Below are 22,181 nucleotides of genomic sequence, written 5' to 3'. Positions count from 1 at the left end.
ATTGGATGGTATTGCATTCCGCCTATCATGGCCTGTATGAGCTTAAAATGTAATAACTGGTCGATAATGTAACAAAATGCTGAGCCTGCAATTAATTTTTTGCCCATAATGTGCAAGCAAAATATTTTTCTCGTGATAGTGTAATCATTTTATTACATTATAAATAAAGTGAGTCAATTTATGGATTAAAGGGTTTATGGCTTCGATGAGTATCAAAAGGCATTCTTTCAATAGTTTTAAAAAGATGGGGTGAGCGATTAGAACACTTGTCATAATCACTTCACAAGATCAGAATATCTCCTCAGGATCAATTAGCTGAAAAAAAGCAGGTGTTAATATATAGCCTAGGCTCTATACACAGTAGGCTATATATAAACAAAGGGGGCCCACTGTAGATATCAAAATGCCTGTTTACAGAGCCTGAGCTGTGTATTATTTTCAGCACACAGTGCAGCCAGTGTTCACTGATTCTGACAAAGTGACTTTGATTAGCATCTATAGCCTAACACTTTGAGCCTTGAATTAAATTTAAACTATTTAAAGAATATTTGTATTGATACAACACTCTACATTGAAGCAATTAACCCTCTCATCCACAAATTGACTCACTAGGCCTATACAGCATAATGTAATAAAATTAGGCTATTACACTAGCCTATTAGGAGAAAAATGTTTTGCTTGCTCCAAAATGTAGCCTAACTACTATTATGGTCAACAAGTTGTTACGTTTTGGGCTCATCATTTTGTTACATCATAGAGCAGTAGCCTAATTCAATTTTGGGGTTTGTTAGGCCTACATTGAAATAATAATAATACTAAAAAACATTTTGGGCTCTTACAAGGCCTGAGGGCTTAAAGATCAGAAGGACAAGTCGGGGGTGATATGGTGCAGCATGAGTTGCAGTTTGGCACTAGAAAAAGGTAATCGTTAGTTTTTTCTTCTTCATAAATGCAACCTTTTCTGCTGCAGCCACGTATAGAGGTGACTTTTAGGAATCAAAATGAAGGTACGTTTTATCAAACCTCCAGTGTTCTAACGTTTGGCTTGTAGTTATAAAAAAAGAAAGACAAAAATCCACATGCTTAAGCTAGCTCTGTAACTTCAATGTCTCAAATATTTCTACTTAGGGGCTATATTATTGGTAAAAGGGAAAAGCTGATAAGTGCTTAATAGAGGAAAGCTTATTATATGTTAAAGACAGAAGTGGAATTAAATACATTTGTAAAACCACTTTTTTTCCCTCTACAACGGACAGTCCTGGACGGGTTAACAGTTAGCTACACTTGCTATAAAAGAGAAAAACAAAACAGGTGTAGGCTAATTTGCCTAACTGTGTTGTTACATTAGCATGAACGCTAGCTCTGTTCTCGAAGTTTCTCAAACTTCGATTTTTTTTTCTTTTTTTTAAAGTTTATTACCTAATAGTAAGCTATGCTACACATTGATAGGCCTACAATGTAAATTGAGAGTAGGGTGGCTAATCTGTAAACTGGAGGACACAATAGGTTACTAGCTGTATCCTAGTTTGTTCTGGCTGTGCAAGACTAGGAGAACACTAAAAAAAACTGGTGTTTTTATTTATTTATTTTTTATTCCGAATATTTTATATAGGCTTACATTTGTCCACGATATTGTCCATGAGGCATTTTAGATTGTTAATAATTTAGGAGGATAGGCTCCACATAGTTTCAGACTATTTTCTGTCCAACACAACACATGCCTTATAGACTATGGTGAAAAGGGAGAATTTAGTTAAACTACCCCTAAATAGGATAAATCAAAAGTATGAACTGATTGATTCATTTTGTTCTCTCGATTCAATGCAGTTAGCCAGCAAATAGGCAAACATTTCTTCAACCCATCCTTGCCTATCAGATACATTATTTCACATTAAGACTCCCAGTTATTAAAAAAATGCTGTGTAATTGTGCTATCTGAACTGTAGTTTAGCTGAGCTAACATAAACCATCAGATAATCAGACTTCCTTGACTGGAGGTGCTAGCTAGTTGAGATTGTCTTGCTAGAATAAGATAACAAACTAGGCCTATAACAAGTTTTTATTTATGAGTTGTATCTTTTATTTCCTCAGATCCAAGAAGGTGATTATGGCAGCAGGGCAGACAAGGCGACCAGCGAAAGTAGAGGAGGCACAGAGGAACAGGTAACAAGCGCCAATAATTAAAATGCTTTGGCAAGCAAACACTGTTGAGCAGACTAAAATACATGTAAGAACTGTCCACCGAGGTGTCCACTCTGGCTAAACTGTCAATTTAAAAGTGATAAGTTTATATAAAAGTTGATATAATATCAATTTGACATTATTGAAAAATCAGTTTTAAAATTGAACACATTCTACTTATTGTAATGGATTATTTTCACCTAATTGGTCGAAAAAGCAATATTTAATTTTAATAGGACTATTAACAATTTGGGCTTCAACAATTGATTATATTCACCATTGGTTGACCATTTTCATGATGAATTTAATTAATTGTCTTGTCCATACAATGTCACAAAATATTAAATGTCACAGTTGTCTATCACATATTCTCACAGAGAATTTTGGGCATTTAAATAAAAAGGTTTCGCGAAAATATTAATCAATTATCAAAATAGTTCAAATAATATCAAATACGTGTTTCAGCTCAACTTTTAAGTATTATACAGGCCTTACTATCTACATGTACTAATTAGTTCCTGCATAAATATGCTAATTTAAGATAAATAAATTTTCCGAGGTGAGATTTGTCATTTCGGAAACTTTACATTTTTGGAATTTAACCTTTTTGAGGTTGATTTTCTACATTCGTATGTTAAAAATTCGAAGCAATCGTTTCTACTAGGCTTTTCTTGTAAACACTACCAAACATCCATCATGTTTTGCACACAAAAACCCAGCTTGATTTATAGCAGGGTTTTTCCTGCATATTAATTTTGGAGGTTTTCCGACCAGTGTTGTTTCACCACTTAAAATGAAGTCAATGTCAGCAAAAACTAACATTCTATGATCATTCAGCTACTTCACCACATTTCCTTATTACAGTAACATTTAATGACCGTAGTTGTCCATCTCGGCGCTGTCGCGGGGCCTGAATTTATGTCCGCATCCCAGAATTGAAGCAGAGGAAGAAAATATAAACTTCACTTTTTACCATGATTTTTATAAATGAAATTTCCTCCTCCATAATCATTCAACATCTATAATCATTCAACTACTTCACCACATTTTCTTATCAACATGCAATGACCTCAGTTGGCCATCGCGGCGCTGTCGCGGTGCCTGAATTTATATCCGCATCCCAGAATTGAAGCAGAGGAAGAAAATATTAACTTCTTTCCATGATTTTCTCAATGACATTACCTCCTCCAAGAAGATGTTGGCGCCAAATGGATGCCCTGATACCTGAGCAGGTCAAGATTCTTTTGTATTTCTTAAACCTGCAGTGTGTAGAATTTTGGGATTTTTTTCATAGCAGACTTGGTGGAAAATAATCATAATATCCATAAGTACGTTTAATTTAGTGCATAATAGCTGCATTTCTTTTTTAGAATTATTATTTTTTCCCTTAGAAAGGGTCATTTATATCTCCATATTTCTCCATACCATGGACCAAGGCATGGGCGCCGCCATGTTGGAAGCGTCATGGTTGGAATGTCATCCGGTGCATTGTTTAAAATTTAGAATTGTTCTCATCCTTGAAGGCCACTGTAGCTTTTGTTATTATTCGAAAGGGGTGGGGTTACCCAGGGAGCGTTGCATTCTAGAACTTTCTAGAACTTTATTGATGATGTCATATTACACACTGCACCTTTAAGGGGGTTGCCTTAATTAACGCTGCATCCTAACAGTGTAAGTGTTTACAGTTTTGCAGGTATGTTATTACTTAAAACGGGTTCGCGAGTAGAACAGTTGAGTTGATCATTCTAGGCACTTAGTTAAGCCTATTGCTTGTATGCCGCAATATACGCTTATATATCACAGTAATGGTTGTTATTCAGCCTGAAGCGACCCCCAGCAAAAGTAATCTTGTCTCATGTTACAGACGAGATTCAGTTTATTTATCCCGTCTGAAAGTATTGCTGCTCAGCTTCAATGGTTGTGACGTTTAAAGTCTTAATTTGTATCCTGTAAACTGTTTTAAAAACCAACACAAAAGAATAATTCACATTTTGGCATTTTAACTGTACGTGGTATATTTTTTTGTTGCTGTGTATTGTATTTAAAGAACCACTTGAACAAATGTTATTAAAAAAATATACTTACTGAAAATACGCATTTTGTCATTTTCTTTAGTTGTTGTCTAATTGATTAGATTTAAGTATCTGAAATTGTGGTTAATTAGCATGAATTCAAAATGTTGTGAAAATCACCAATACATTTCCACCATTCTTTTTTGGGCCAGGAAAAACCCTGTATAGTATTTGTAGTACTTAGTTTGGCCACCAAGTAGCAGCAAAGCCTTACATTAGAATGTGCTACAGGCAGGCGATAGGATGTCAGGATGACTCACTCTCCTGGTGCTGAACCAGAGATATCAAACTATATTAATTTTTCAAAGTCTTGGAATAAAAAGTGTCCCAGAAATGTCCAATTGTCTCGAATTATATTATATATTGTTTTAGGTTGACCCTGCTCTTGTCCAAAAATCTCAAAATTGCAACAAAAGTGATATATGATGTCACTTGTTATTTAGAGTCTGAGCCCTGTGAGAGTCAAGGCCCAGCTATAAAGGCCATGCCTCTGGTGCTGTGTGCCCTCTGGACCAAAACCACTCACTAAGCCTGGGGCCGTGCAGAGCGATATCACAACAGAGTTATTTGGGAACCAGCCTTAGCTTTTCTGTTGTGTTGTCACACAATGACCAGGGATATATAACCAATTCAAGTTTTAATAAGTACACTATGTACCATGTTTTTGGGTCCTCAACATCACATTCTGTCTTAGTTGTAATGCTACAAACCCATGTCACAGGATGCCTACTCGATCCAACTTGCATGGGTTTGGCTAATGAGAAAAGTATTGTCAAACTTGCTTGGGGCTTCCTTAGTTGAACTAGATTATGAGAATAAAGCCACTACACTGTGATGAGGCCAGAGAAAAGAAAGGGTGCAGGATGTGCTATTACAGTGAATTGGAAGGTGTTTGCCAGAAAAACGGGGAGATTTAAGAGGCAATCCATGGGGCAGAAGATGGAACAGTGCCTCCGAGAGTTGAAAAGAGAGAATGGTTGGTAGAGGATGAGAGAGATTTGCCTCGTGTGTAGTGTGTTTCTTTCAGTATGTGTATGTTTTAAGAGAGTGAGAGTGAATGCCAAAAATGGAAAGCCTGGGTGTGTTGAGATAAGCTTGGGTCGTTGTGAGGTTGTTGTTTTGCTTGCACACCATGTGTGTTTGTGCTTGTGTGCATGCACTTGTCTATAGATTGTCTGTTGTGACTGGTCGTTGAGTAGTGAATTAGGACTGAAAACAGTTTATTTTGAAATGTCGACCCTAAATGGCGCCACTGTTGATAAGCAGCGTCTCCTCTCTCACTCTCACTCAGTCTGCTGCTTTTTCTCTTTACCCCAGATGCCATTTCTTCTGTGAGAATTTGAGCAATTACATGTTTCAAAGTTCTCTCTACTGTTGTTTACTTTACTTTTTTAAAGATGGCCAAAAGTGTCTCTTATCTTCTTCATACTCGGAACAGCGTCTGTTTATGATCTCCTGCTGCAATGCAATCACTACTCCGAGGTACAGCCAAGCACATAAACCTTGTTCTGACACTTAATTTTGTGCTCTGTGATATTGGATGGCAGAATGTGGGTTTTTGATTTATGTTTTATTCACTAGGAGGACATCAAATCTACTTGACAAACTGAACTGTAAATTCAGTTTTTCTAAATTGTTAAACATACATTTTCCACAATGTTCAATACATTATTGGAATTCTATTTAATTAAATTGAGAAAAGCTAAAACAACAAGTGACATTTAACCATACATTTAGTCACTAAGGGCTCAACTAACAATAATCTTCATTATCCGTTAATTTGATAATTTTTGTGACTAATTGATTATTTCTGCAGCCTCTAAAAGGTTAACAAAATGGTAATAATGCCTGTCAGAATGTGGAGTCTTCAGATGTCCCAATTCTTACAGTTAAAAAGCTATGACCAGCATACATTTGAAATCTTTGCTTGATAAAATCACTGAAATGATTCACTGAATATCCAAAATGATATTTTTTAGATTGACAAGTTGATTATTCGACTATTTGTTGCAGCTTTACATCCAACTGGCCAGCCCACAGGTCACTGTGGTCCAGCATATTTGTATATCATATCATATCAAACAAAAACGCAACTTAAAAATGTATTTCTAAAATTGTTGTGGGAATGTTTATCATGATGTAGAATTTCATTCAGATCTTCCAGCCCTTATTTACAATCAAATGTTCATCATTTGTGACAAACGTACACAGTGCTGACGATGGTGCTCTTTTTAATATAAAATCAGCCTGGCTTTCAAAGACCTTATGAGTAAATCCCCTTTAGCATCTAATCTGTCTTGTGGCGTTGTTGATGCTAAATCACCACAGCATGCTGTGTTCCGACTCGCAGCCTGATCGCCTGAAAGGACTGTCTTTGATTGTGAGGGAAGTTTCCGGACTTTTGATTTCCCAGTAGAAACTCCGGCATGTCTGTTGTAGAGGTGACCCCCACTGAGTCACACAAACACTCCCTCGCAGACTGTTTACCATCACAAAGCTGACACTGGCACTTTCCCTCGCTGTCAGGAGGACTCATATTTATGTATTTTCATTGTAATTACATGGCAGTGTTTTTACATTTCCAAAATGCCCTTGTTTTGCCCCACTGGTGCTTTTCATCCACAGGCGCAGATCAAACTGAGCTACTGCCAAAACTTTGCTTCCCCAAACAACTGAGAAAACCCCCACCAGTAAACAAAAGATAAAACACCCGAAATCTGGAAAGGGAGCAAAATCAACACAATGAGAAGGGTTACTGAATAGAGTGTGTGTTTTCTGATGCTGGCTTGTGTTGGAATTTGTTGATTATAGAGGATGATTGTGTGTGTGTGTGTGTGTGTGTGTGTGTGTGTGTGTGTGTGTGTGGGTGTGTAATGTTTACGTGTATTAAGACCATCTACTGTTAAGTAGAATTATCTGCAATGTTTTGAAAGCCTGAACCAACAGATAGTCCAGACAACATCTCTTTTTGAAAAAATAGTTCCTGGCAGAGTCTTGATAAAGTGAGAAATCCAGTGAAGTTGCTCCAAATCTTTAAGAATAAGAGATATTACTGTAAGAATCTAGTGATTTTTTAGTATGGTAAAGAAATGCCATGAGCAATCCCCACAAGAAATATAAATTATATTAAGTATTGTCTGTGTATCAAAAGCCTGACATAGCTTATCTATCTATGTCGTTGAGCTCCATTATGGTAGAAAAACGCATTGTAACGAGGGACCATGTCATGAGAGCCGCATAGTGCATTTTTACCCATCTTCTGTTGGGAAATTATTTTAGGGCTAAGTGCAAAAGACAGGATAGAGAAGTCAGAAAGTATTGAGGGACAGGCTAACGCATGGTTTGTTTGGGTTTTTACATGGGATTTGTTGACAGTAAGAATAAAATCTAGAATATTGCAAGCCTTATTCTTCAATAGGATGTATTCATAATTCATAGCATGACATGTAAGATATGTTGTTGGGTCTATAATCTTCTACAGTGTCTTCAGGGAATTGTATTGGCAAGATGGGAAGTCTGTTCCGTCCCTGCCTTCCCATATCTGTCTACTGTTTCCTTCTGATCAACATGTTTACACTGCTCTCATTATACTGATAATGCCCTGCAACACACTCATGAGCTTTTTTGTCAGTGTGTGTGTATTTGCCTGTGTGCAGGTACGCCTGTGAGTGAACAGTTTATTTGTACATGTGTGAGCGTGATTATATATTGTGACGGATTGGAATTTGAAGCCTCCATTTTTGTATGTCTCAAAAAAGGATAAAGGTATTGAAGCAAAGTCATCGGTTCTTTGCTGGTACTGACTGATCATTATAAATCCAGCAGTATACAAGGATATGTCTTGGTGTAGGACAAACTTAAAAACATGCACACAGACCTGGTTTTTAATTTCTCTACCCTCAGGAGTTTGATGTAATTTATGTTAGCTTTCAAGTGTCACAGAAAGTCAGCATCAAAGAGCATTGGACAGTCTTTCATCCTCCATCCTTTTTTTATATACTAGATTTCTATAGTGTTTTGCCTACATTACCAAATATCCTATTAAAGAACCATGTTTAATATCTTAGAAGTACCAATTATCTAATGCTTTCTAAAGTATAAGGTTTGTAATGCACGTATTGTGATGATACCACTAGATGGCGTCCTGACAGAGGCCTTGTCAGCACTGTTTTGTTGGCAAGCACAAGAGGAACTTTATTAAATAATGCAAATCTTCATTGGCATACATTTTAAGTGACTTAAACTCTCAGTGTTTCCTTGTGCGTTGTTCTTCAGTGAACAAAACAATTGGGAGTTACTTTTTTGCTTTTAATAAAACTGTCTAGGGATGTCTTCGTCACAGACTACATGTGCATTTCTTTTCGAAAGTTGGAGATGACACAAATGAAACATTCACAGTAGATCTTTTTCTTTAGTGTTGAGATGATTTTACAGGAAATGTTATTGGCCGTGATAATCTGTGCTTCCAAATCTGGTACCCTGTGAAAAACATTCTTGGTCGGTCAGCCCTCAGTTAAATGTTTCCATCCTTTACTTATTGCCGCTGCCCAACAATGCCTTCACAATAACTGTGTTGAGAATTCAGGAATGTAAAAAATGGGGAATTTGAACAAATTTAGAATTTTTCTTTGACAATGTACTTTTATTGTGACAAATATATGTCCGGTGGCAAGGAGGTGATGAGAGCTCTGTGTTTTTGTGTTTGTGTGTTTGTGTGTGTGTGTGTGTGTGTGTGTGTGTATTGAATGTTTGGCATTGTAAGACTGAACCTGCTGTGTTTGCTGTGCGTGACTGACTTAAGAGCAGAGCACCAGGAGCAGCCAGCTGTGTATACCCATGGACAAAAGCTGCACGGGGAGGAGAAATGTTTCGCCACCCAGGTCACTTTCAACATATTTAGACGCTCCTTCTTCCTTGCCCTGTCTATCAAAACCACTGGTCAGCAACTGCCTTTTTCCTCAATCTGTCTTCATCTTTCTCAATATGTCCGTTCAACATCCCCCTACATAATCCTTTCTCAATGCCCATCTCTCTCTCTCTCCCCTCAGCTCAATCGCACCACACCAGCTCTCTTTTCTTAGCAAACCTTTCTCTCATCCATTATTGAGACTTGTTTTTTTTCCTTGAGTCCTCGAATGAAGAAAAGGAACAGATCTTTTGAATTTTTAATGCAGCACATGAAAAATGTAGCATCAGTCATTTCTCAATGATAGGAACTGGTAAACCTTTAGCAGGACACAACGCTCCAAGTCACGAGATGATGCGAGCTGAGAAGAGGGGAGAAAAGTCCTATGGCCTCTGACTTGGAGTGGATGGAGAAGGGCTTGGGTGGAGGACAAAAGGAGATGTTGAAATATGTAGTGAAATGTGACAGGACAGGGATCATGTGAGTTGCTCTTTGGACGCATCATCCTCCATTACTTGAGAGAAAAATGTTTCATGTGAAGCACAACAAAGATAATCATATTCAGTTTAGGGCTGGGCGATATGGGCTAAAATCAATATCTCGATATTTTTTACTATATCTCGATACACGATATATATCTCGATATATTTAAAATCTCCTCTAGAGCACATCCTAAATGCTCAATTTGATTTATTTTTTTTGCATAACATCTAGGGGTGGGAAAAATAATCGATTTTCCGATTAATTGCGATTCCCTCTCGAACGATTCCGAATCGATTCATAAAAGTTAATAATCGATTTATAATTTTTTATTTTTTATTTTTTTTACTAGTATTTAATATTAGTATTTCCTGCGCCACTGCGCATGCACGCCACACAAGTGCGAGTTGTTAAAAGTGGCGACAAAAGGGCTGGGAGCAGCAAACCCATATGACCTGCACTGGCTTTGTGTCTGTTTACGTTTTTGTATGAGCTGAATTCCAAGCCATACTTTTTGCACAATGTGTTGAAATGGCATAGAAAATAATAGAATAGAAATCCTATAGAAACATGATTCACAAGAGTAGAAAGAAAATTAAACTGAATCGGTTTAGTTTTTACATACTTCCATATTGTGTTGAAAGCTGCATTGATTATTGCACTGGTCATAGAAAGTCATAGTTGTGACAAGAAAAGCTTTTTCTCTAATACAATATTAGAGAAGGTAATTCATCTGTTGATTGTATTTAATGATCATCACAAAAGTGGGAAGTGATTAGCAAAATCTGAGTAGCAAACTCAGATGTGTATATAAATATATTTTTGAAAATCACACATAGTACGTAAAAAAAAAATTGCATCGAGATGCATTGAGAATTGATTTTGAATCGAATCGTTGACCTCGGAATCGGATTCCCACCCCTAATAACATCACACCAGTAATAATATTTAAATAGTCCCTGCAAAATGTGTCTGCACTAACGATGCATTAGGCTACATGAAACAACATCTTGTTTATATTATTTAGTACTTTCTATTGGAACAATTTGAAACTTGCACATGGCAAAGAGTTTGCACATTGTATTGATTATTTCACATCCTTCCACTCCCATACAATGGATCCAGCAACAGTTTTTTCCATCTTCTGTTAATCTGTAAACTGAGAACACAAATTATGACTCATTACAACCACTTACTAATTGTTTATCACCACTAACCCCCTGAAGATAGCAGCCACACTTTAAATGCAGAACAGGTTTTGCTCCATAATAGTAGTCTATGTTTTATTTTATAAAAAATACTCGCAAATGTAGCCTACTTTACATATACTTTTAGTTAATAAACGGTGTGCACCTCCCTTGGTGCTGACATGGACCTATTATAAGAGGCTGCCCATAATAAATGTGATGCCGTGGTTGTGTGACGTTGGACCAAAAACTCTCCGTGAAGTCGGAGTAATCCGCCCCCCGGCGCTCGTTCGCCTTCCTCTCATAAGGACCAGGCTCTGTACAGCGGCCGCTTATGCTGTCAAGCGCCGCCTCCCCCGTTCTTTCGCATGTGTAGCCACTAGCCTTCCTCTCATAAGGACCAGGGAAGGCTGTGCTGTGTACAGCGCCCGCTAATGCTGTCATGTGCGCCCGCCTCCCCCGGTCGTTCGCCTGTGTAGCCTTCTTCTCATAAGCATGGACCTACAAAAAAGGTCCATGCTATGAACGACGGCCACCATCGCCGTCTTTCGCGCCCCCCTCCACCCCCTCGTTCGGCTGTCATAAGAGCACAAGAGCCCTCGTCTTTTTTTATCCCCCTCTCGTTGTTTTCACATGGCGATAAAAGTCATAGACATAATAAAAAGTAAACACACACAGGGCGCACTGCAGACTACGTCACAGGTGCGCGCCCAGGAGACTCTGGTTGGGAGGGGGGAGTGAGTGAGTTGCCAATGCATGTGAGTCTGTGAGGCAGAGAGCCACAGGAAAGAGCGAGAGAAGCGAACACCAGCGAGTTTGCCAGTGGCGGCGGCGGCTAAAAAAACCACATTACGTGCCAATTTGTATTCAATGGTCGCGTCATTTTATACATCCTGTGGAGAACATCTCGCGATACATCGCGTATATTCTATATATCGCCCAGCCCTAATTCAGTTATTAATCCTGGAATAGTTTGAATCCAAAAAGGTTATGGTGGACAGTTCTTTAAAGTCTCTAGCCTTATGCACCAGGCAAACCTTTCAGAATCCCCTTTGATTGTCTCAACCAGCACCCACTGCCCCCTCACCTGAGCCACAGAGCATGTTCCATTGCTCTTTAAACAGCAGCTGGGTCTAGGCCAGGTTTGTGAAATGGTGAAAACCTTTGCAAAGAGAGACTCACTCCTGCACATGATGGGATTTATCAAGGTTTAAGCAACCAGCAACATGTGTACTGACAGGAGACAGGTAAAAGCTGGTGGAGGGAAAAGTCTAGACCCCGTATTCTAGCAATTTATATGCTTACAGGGCTCTCTCTCTCTCTCTCCCTCTCTCTCTCTCTCTCTCCCTTTGCACTCTTTATTTGATGATACCATTACCAGCAGCTATACAAGGTGATTTACTCTTTGCAATATGCTGAACATTATAGAACATATTTTCATGCAATGACTGTATGCCATGCATCAGCTGACGCTATTGTATGTCAGACAAGAGAGAAGCTACATGTAGTAGAATTTGAGTAATGCATTCTATAGCTATAGTGCTGTAAGCTCTCTGAGAAATATACTATTCCGCCGTGGTTGCGACAGGCTGATCTGCCCTCATCTAGTTATCCAGATCATAAATCCGACTCTCTGAAAACTGCTTAACCCCCCCTTCCCCACCACCACAACCATCTCTGCTCCATACATTTACACATTTCAGAGCCCAAGGTGGGGGAAGAAGCAGAAACGGACCTATAGCCTGAGGGGGTCGTATATCCCTGCCATAAGCCTGGAGCATGTCATCTATATTTATGCACTCATTTAGTTGTTTGTGTCTGCAGATTGGCCACAGTTTGTAGTAGCTCATAAATACTGCTTGGGCAAATTGATGTAATGTATATTACCCTGATGCCCTTTATGAGCCTGCATGATATCAAAAGGGAGGTTAATGCCTACATTCACATATACAAATGCATAAATAAATGGATCAATGTTGGAATGAATTAATGTGTTATCAGTCACTATTTCCATAGTGATTTTCTGCATTATAATGCAGTGCTAGGCCTTTCAGGGAAATGCCTTGATATGTGAGTAAGATTGTCCAGAATCTAGATCTTAAAGTTTTTGACCTTTTCATAATTCCATTATTTTTTAGGGGGACTATAGTAAGCTGGATGTTGGTTGCAATGGAGGGTTTTATGCTGTTGCTATTTGTCTCTATAATGTTGTTTGCTTGTATTGCGTGTTTGCGGTCTCTAGTAGCCTTGGCTGGCTTATCGCTGACTGTCAGTCATCCGTCAGGCGGATGGAGGTAGTCTAGAGGACAGGGACAGGGAGGGGCCCACTGCTCTAGTTTCAGGAGTCCAATTGACAGCAGGAGGATGTTTCTGCCACAGGCCTTGGCTGGTTATGACAGTCTGTAGGATCCATTAAGGGACCTGCCCCTGTCTCTATTGAGATACTGATTTCACAAACAGCAGCAGTATTGAAGGACATCAGTAGGGTGGTTTACATCGTGGTTTACAATGCATCTGGGGGGACAATAAGTGATCAATTAAGACAAAAAGGAAATCACTGGTGTCTTCTAGCAACACTAGCATGTTGCTTTACTCTCTAAAAAATAAACCAGGCTCCTAATGGATTACTCCTGTCTATTGCCATGTAATCCTGTTTTAAATTGCTGTGGAAAAAAACCCTTATGTCGAATGTAATATTTTACAGTGTGTTAAAAGCAGGTGTTTCATATGTGGGTTTCATCTGTACATGCACAATATGCAGAATGTATAGCCTGCAGCAATTGACAAAAATAGAACCAACAGCCTGGCAATGAACTGTCAAGAGACAACGAGCATGAGGTTCAAATGAGGAGGAGGTACAGTACAGGCCCAGCTAATGAAAGAGGAAATGAACCACTGAAATTCCTCCATAACAAAATGAGGGAAACCACAGTACATTTATAATCATTTCTGACAAAGGTTAATGCCTTCTGTCTTCATTTTAAGGCTGTTCCATTCCATCTCTGATGGCAATGAAGCTTTAATAAGAAATTGATTTTTTTTAGGGAATGGCGAGGCAGTTAAAAGGGTGACCTTCTGACCCCATTGGTCATTGAAGGTATGGCAGGAGATGGTCCTAATCCCTGAGAATCGATGAAGCTGGCCTCATAACCATCCTGGGCCGATTTCAGGGGCCCACATGTGTCATCGATGTGTCATTGAGCGTAGGTCTTCGCCAGAGGCGACAGTAGCTTCCCCACCCGCCCCCCTGTTGGATTAGAGGGCGGAGAGTGGCATTTCCCCCAATTCTGTGAAATGGTGCAGAAAACTGGAGAAAGAGGGACACGCCCCACAGTGTCTATCAATCCTAAATCTGTAGCGCTGACCTCCTCTGAAACTAAATCTAGATGCCCTCATCTATCTGTCAGTGAATGGGTAAATAGGTAAAGGAGGAGGGGGTTGTGGTGGAGCCAGCAGCCAATCTCCCCTCCCTTTAGAGATGCATAATTCAGTGTTTCTCTCACAACAGCCTGTGCTTCGAAGGGCTCAGCTTCCCCCAGCCATGCGGACGGCAGTCTGCTAATATAAAAGAAGCTCAGAATCCACTCTGTTGTTCCTTTAGGCTTTCTGGCTCTACACTCTCAGTCATACTTATATGATTTATTCAGCTTGTTCATCCATGGCGTGAGACTCGGACCCCAATGGACAAGTTGGGAAAAATTTTTTTGTCCTTGTCAGGATCCAGCCGCAGAATTTGGCAGAGGAAGTGTGTCGGCATCACTGTGGGTTGTCAGTGTGACACTGGAGTAGTTTAACCTCCCACTGGTGGTTAGTTTTACTGCTCCTTCTAGGCTCGCAGCTGAGCTCGTGTACAGCAACCCTGCCTTGGCCTCAATAAGCAACCAAGAAAGGAAGTGTAGAGGACAAGAGCACAGGGTGACTCTTCCTGTTCCTTCAAATACTGTCCACATCTATGCCATTTGTCTTTGCTGTGTATTAGATTAAATTTATGACATTTTATAAGTTTCCTATAGATACAATACGTTCCAAATGCGGTATTCATTCATATTCCCACTACCCCATGCAAGGGACTTTCAGACAATGTTGGTTTGTCTGTTGTGTGAAGGATTTTTATTGAGTTAAAACCTCCAGCTGGGGTTTGGCGTTGGCTGAGACACAAAATTCCAAAACTCCTCACCGAGCCACAGGAGTACTTTGTATCTCCCTGAAGGGGTACTTTATTGAAAACTGGAACCAGCACAGCAGAGAAACTGATATGTCGTGGATAAGTGTGTCTGCTACCAAACATCGCTATGATCTTCTGGTACAAGGGTAATGAGTTAGTATAGATTTGGTGGATAGCCCGTTTTTCTTTAGCTCTGTTCATTGGGGTGCGAACACAGGTATGATTGAGAAGCATGCCTGTGTGTCTGAAGTTTCTTTAATTTCTATTTATGGAAAATAAAAAAAAGTATAAATTGAAAAAAATAAATTCTGTTTGTTCCTCAGTTCAGAAAGGAAATTGCTGGGTTTACAAAACGGTTTGAATCCTTCTTGCCATAGCTCCATTGCAAGTCTGAGCAGTTTCCCAGCGAATACCCATAGCCCATACATTTATTCAGACTTACGATTTAACTAGGATTTTGATTGATTTTTTATATATTTTTGAATATCGAGAGTAGACTTGAAAAACATGCCAAAAAGTTTTACTTTGGTCCAGTAGGGTAAATATTCAATTTCATTCAGACGATCAACTTGTCCTCATCTGTTCATCTGGCCTTTAGCTTCTTATTATATGGTTGTGTCCCATGTGTATGTGAGGTTTTATTTCTGGTTGTGCAGGGCCTTGCTGATTAATATGTGAACATATTATTTCACTTTCTTATCTCGCCTAAAACAAAATGCTCTCGTCTCCAGTTGAGTGCTTTTATAATTTGTTCATGTTTTGCTTCAGAGGCAGACGATGATAGTGATTCTTTAATTGCTGCTGTGCTCTCTCTGACCTCACTGCCCATGTGCTGCTCGAGGTCAAACATCCTACTGTGACGTCAAATGTAATGAGATGGCTTGTTAAATAGCTTGGCGTAAAGGATGTTGAGCAAGGGGGTTGGTGGGCCTAGCCTGGCCCTGTAACAGCACGGCTCATGCTCATGACCATAATCCATCAGCCTCTGCTGATGATGAGATCCCCTCTTCCAATTCATGATTGGAATTGCCATTTAATTGCATGGAAAGTTTCCACCCTGGTCCAAGCAAATTGGTTTGTTCTCATTCACTGTTGTGCGGATATTTCATATCTCACCCTTATCTTTGGTGCTCTCTTGATCCTCTCTCTAATAGAGAAGAGCGTAGCTTGGGGATCAGGTTAATTATGGAGAATCTCATTACTCGTGTTCTATCATTGCAACTATTGGTAATTGCAACTTTTTAGCTGATCAAATGTGTCACCTCCTTTTTATGTGTAGAGAGGAATTACTCCATTTTGTGTTCTACCACTTTAAGGTGGAGTCAGCGATTGTGGAGACATTGTTGTTGTCAAAATCAGTGATTATGTCCTCACGATCCGTTCTCTTTCCATACTGTGTGTGTGCTGAAAATAAATCCAGTGTTAATCAGCCTAAGTTTTGTAAATGAGTATGTTGCTATGGTGGGCCCCCTTTGTTAACATAACCTATGTTTACATGTCAGTTCGCTTTAGTTGAATATTTTTTTTTGCTCTGTATAACGGCCTCCACACACATCCTACCTCTACTGCGCATCTACTGCGCATCTGCTTCTGACTTTTTTCACCGACCGTGTAATCAACCTAGAGCGGCCATACATCTAACCTCGGACGCACTGCCGATGCCCTTCAGAGGCGAGTCTGCAGCGACGCTCCACTTTACCTCAGGAGGCTCGCGCGTCTCTCTCGGGTCTCTCTGCTTTAACTGATAGAGAAATACTGAGAGTCATATTGACTTCATACCGGCAGCTTTCGCTGTAGTTTCACCATTTCCTGGTGTGTCCCTTTCAAAATAAAACTTCCAACAAGCAAACATGTGGCAAATAATAAAATAAAAAGGCAATGGGGCGCACGGATTACTGTAGAGACTCAATATTACACTCAATATAAATCATATGCATCATAAATGACATGAAAAAACTTAATTTTTAATAGGAATTATCTATGAAAACTCTATGTAGAAATATAGGGCTTTTAGAAGCAGCGCTGCTGCTGAGACATTCCATGTGTGGCCGAAAAAAGTGCAAGAGAGGCAGCAGTAACGGAAGGCGACATGCTCCAGAGGTAGACGCAGGATGTGTGTGGAGGCCGTAACTGTCACTGAGCTGCCAGTGTAGGCCTTGGTTATTAGCTTGCAGTCATTAGCAACTTGTTTAATTGAACTCATTTACAGGCTATGCTAATCTGCTGGGGTGACCTTGATTCTGCGTCTGGGTAATGTTTATGCAGTGCACCAGAGTGTGTCTATCTGTAAGCCATTATGAGCACAAAATGCAGTTAGGCCCATGTTTGGCCATAAAAGTCTGCACTTCATTAGTCATAATTACTTTTGCTGTTGCCCAGAGAAGTGATGAATTTTTCGCACTCTCAGAGACTAGATCCACTGAGAGAGAGAGAGAGAAAGAGAGAGAGAGAGAGAGAGAGAGAGAGAGAGAGAGAGAGAGAGAAAAAATTCATCAGGAGAGGTGCTGGGGGCATGGACTGCTTAACCATATCAACCATATATCTGCCGGTGATCAGAGTGGTAATAAATCTGGAGCACTCGAGCTGGACAAGTAGCAAATGCACAGTGGAGGAGTGGAGTGAAGCTGCGGGGGGCAGCTTGTTGGAGTGATAGATTAATGAGGCATGGTCATGTCTTTAAGGGTGTGGGTGGTTGTCCGTAAGGAGGTATACATGTGTATGGACATGTATCTTTCCTTTGGATGGCTCCTCTCTGACAGTTATTCTGATTTAGCGGTGAGCTTCCTTTCTTATTTTAATTTGGATGTTAAAATGTTCAGTTTTATTTTAAGCAGATTTTGTATAAACTTAAATATACTAAATACTTTGCCACATTCCTTTACAAACAACATGAATGACAAACAAATACCATAATTAATTTCAGAGGTAGCCATACAGTATGTTGACACATTGACACAGTAGCACAGTGAGTGCCACACACAGGATCGACTTCCCTGGCTAGTTCCCACATACTGTACAAACACTATGCAGTGACACTGAGGGAGAGGAATGGATTTTTCTTCTCTCCAGGTCCAGTGAATTGAAAGGGAGATCTTCCCTCAGGGCAAGCGCTAGAGACTAACCATTTGCAGGCTAAAGGGAATGAGGAAAGAAAAAAGGAGAGAGTAGGAGAGAGATTGAGTGAGTAACGGTGGATGAGCGTAGGAGAGAAAGCTCAGAGAGAGGGCAATGATTAAGAAAAGGGCAACCACATAGAAAATAGATTAGTTGAGAAACAGCAACAACAACACTTGTATGGAATGCCAAAAGAGGAACACAATTAAGGAACAGAGGTTTTATATTTAAACAAAATTAAATAAAAAGTACTTCTTGGCTGTTTCTAACATATAGGATTGGTCAGAGCAGAGGAAAATGAATATACAAAGAACGCAACCCTGTGATTGGCAGACACGTTTGTGATAGAGACGGACAAAGACCGAATGCTCTATGAGCACAGTCAATAGCCATTTAGAGGAGACGAAGTGAGAGATGACAGCTGAGCAGAAGGGTGTGAAGAGAGGAGGATAAATGAAAGAGGGAAATGATTGGAGGATGGGAAGAGATGAGTGGGGGGAGGTCCTATTGTATATTGTGGTATGATGGGACTGTCTTGTGACCTCTGACCTGTAATTGGATCAATGAGTGTGTGGAGCACTGTGCTGAAGGACCTACAGTTAGGGATTAATTTTATTTTGTGTAAAGGTGTGGCTCTATGTGTGCCTGTGTGCATGTGTTGGTGATGTGTATATGCACCTTGCTATTAATTACAGTCACTATTTTTATTTACTAGTGAATCTAAAGTCAGAAAACACAGCAATGTTCAATATTATCAGCTCTTTTACATCTACAGTTATTTTCCTCTCTTGGTTGATACAATGCCCATAAATGTATCATTTAATATGAATGTGTCCGTATTGTATTTGCATTTTCGTAGAATTAACTTTATGAAGCAGGGCCTCATCATTGATTGACTCCCTTTTAATCTACTGACTGTCTGTGTATGTCTGTGCATTTGTTTGACTTGTTGATTCCCTCCATGTGGGACCACCAGCTCCTGGTCCACTGACCCACATAATTAAGGGCAAAGGCCTCCCTCCTTCTATTCGTAGCCACAAAGATGAGGGGCACATTATCATTTGTATCATCCGTCTCACTCGGTCCCCACTAACGCCCCCTCCTCCATGTCCGTACCTCTTTTTCCTCTGTGGCTGGTGTTTTTTGAGAGTTAGTGTCCTCTGTTTAAGAGATACTGTGCCACGTCTGACCAAATCCGTTTGGTTTTTATCCAGCCCAGAGCAGGATGTTCATCCATCTGTGTGTGGTATACATGCCAAAACAGCCTTGATCCGTTGTCTATCCGCAAGCCCGAAACTACTACATATCTCTGGTTATTTTACACTATGTAGCACAATATGGATTCCGTTACAACTGAAGTGGTAGGTTTAAACATTAAGCCTGTGGAGCTTCAGAGGACCTTAAATGGTATATGATATGGTCGTATGCAGACTATTGTCTTCGATCTGAAATATTATAAGCTCCCATCACATCTGTGTCTTTCTCTAACTGGCGTCTCCCTCCCAGCCTCAAAGTTACTATGTAATATAAAAGGGAGCTCCCTGAGTTTGTTACAGTATATTCACACACACACACACACACACACACACACACACACACACACACACACACACACACACACACACACACACACACACACACACACACACACACACACACACATATGTAAATCCTACCCTCTATGCAGGTTTATTGTCAGGTTTCAGAATCGGCTGTGAATTCATCTTGCAAATAAAGAAAAGCAGTAAACAGAGTCAGTGCGGCCTCGTCCATGTCTCTAGAGGCCCACGATAGGTGGGATGGATGCAGTTGAAGAGATGAATGCTGGGTAGCAAGTCTTTGTGCTTCTCCAGAATGAAACCTTGATCAGGGATGTGGGGAGGAGGAGTAGAGTGAGGAGAGCTGGGAGGAGTGGGCTCCAAGAGGGGGTGTGAAGCTACTGGTTTAAAATGAGTATTTAATTTATTTATTTAACTGAGCTCATAGCTCAAGGCTGTCGGCTTTTGTTGTATGTTGTGTGGCCTCGTGGCCCCTTCTCCCTCCTCCCTCTGTTTTTTTATATGTTGTATCTGCAAGTGAAAATGTGTGCATGTGTGTTTGTACATTTATGTTTTATCAAGTGTGTCTTTGTATGAGCACTGTGTGAGTGAGAGTTTGTGTATATCTAAACAGTGTCTATGAGCGTGTATGAGAATGTATTTTACTCCATACTGTGTGTTTATGCACCCATTATCATGTATGAAGTGAGAGCCGAAGCTGGTGTCTAGGGATGAATGGTGTCTTTTGGGATAAATCTGTTTTATTATGTGTGTGCCAGACATGCTGTGCATCTATTGCCAAACAAGAAAAGCAACCTCTCCCAGGCTGTTTCCGAGCACAATGCCTGAAAACAGCTTAGTTTATGCAGGACACAACAGAGTGCAAAAAAGGGCTCCTTTGTCTTACTTTTTATATACACATTTGTAGACATTTACATCAACCACACTAAAATCAATATTGTATATATAAAGCTATGAGTTTTCTTTGAGTGAGTGTGTAGGATTTCAGATGTTGGAACATTTCTCTTTTATTTGTCTCATTGATTTTCAGCCTCGCTCATAGCTTATATTCTTTTGAATGCAGAAAGGGTGTTTGGAGCTAGAATGCAAATACCTTCATGCCAGTAGGTCAGTGCATTGATATCTCTTGTACAGGAATCTACTAAATCCCATGTCTGCGGACAATACATAAAAAAAGCATGTTTCACTCTGTTTTGTCCCAAATAACTTGAGCCTCCTGTCCTTTCTAATTGCTTGCATGCTGAATATTAGAATGTAGGAATTGCTGTCTGAGGTGTCAAAGCACTCAGCACTCACTCCGTCTGTCTCTGTCACAATGTGGCCATGTGTCTGCTGTCATCTCCCATGTCTCATATTCCTCAGCTTGGTCTTTAACAGCTCCGTTACCATGACTGCAGGATGGAAGCTGGGGGGGGTTGCTGAGATGACTGTTAACTGAGATCTGAACTGAAAACGTGAAGTTTGGAGAACAGATTTCATGTCTAGCAAATTTAAAAAAAGTACGCGGCAAACACTCTTTGGACAGGCAGGCAGCCCTGAGCAACGCAAATTGGTCTGCTCAGAACTCGGAAAGAACTATGAATCACATTTATCTGAAAAAAATACATCACACTTAAATTATTACAGGCCACACACATCTGTTGTAGCAACTGCAGATGTCTTTTAGAGCCCCAATGTTTGACTGCTGAGTATTTTTATAAAACAAATGCATTGGTTCACGATTGTGGACTAAAACGTGGCTCAAAAGAAAAAAACATAGTTTCACTCACTAGTCCATCAGGACAATAATGATAATGTGCACCTGTACTCATTTTAACCTCTTTAATTTCTCTATGTGTTCAGGGGAACAGAGCCCCTGCAGTGAATACCGAAAAATACAATTACTTCTGTCTGACCAGGAAGACAGCAGGGAAGTGATATTTGTGCATTACTTTCCTAAACCTAAGATACACCAAACCAGTTATGAAAGAAAAAAATACCGTAATATCTTAATTTAGGTTGAAGTGATGGAATTATAGAAATGTTAATAATGAATTTGTAATGTAATGTAATCATGTAATGGTATTGGCTGGGATGTACGGCTCAAGGCTGAGTGCTACAAAATAGTTTTTCCTGTTGCATATGATTGATTTATTATAGCATAGCCATATATAGAGATATTTTCTTTCTAAATAAACTAAAAGCCAAAACTCAGAAATGTGCTGGGGCTTACAAAGGCCAATGTTGAATTCTGATTGGTTCTGGCAAAATCTTGGATAATACAATTATTGAGAGCCATGTTAGAGACAATATCATCTGCCAACACATTTTTCTACTTCAAAACAATACCTGTGGGTTTCATTAATCATTATAGTGAAATGAATGAGACATGGTCTGTGCCAAGCACCCACTCAGAATTGTAACTCACCTGGGTAACAAATGGTCTTTGCACACTGAAAGTTTCACAGACCAATTGCAAAGGCAACAACTGTAGTGCACCCCTCAGTTTTCTGGTTAGTAAAAGTTAGACTACTCAAG

The sequence above is a fragment of the Ammodytes marinus genome (assembly GCF_949987685.1).
Source record: "Ammodytes marinus genome assembly, chromosome: 5".
In the NCBI taxonomy this organism is placed as follows: domain Eukaryota; kingdom Metazoa; phylum Chordata; class Actinopteri; order Uranoscopiformes; family Ammodytidae; genus Ammodytes; species Ammodytes marinus.
The sequence above is the reverse complement of the archived record's forward strand: the minus strand, read 5'-3'. Positions refer to the sequence as shown.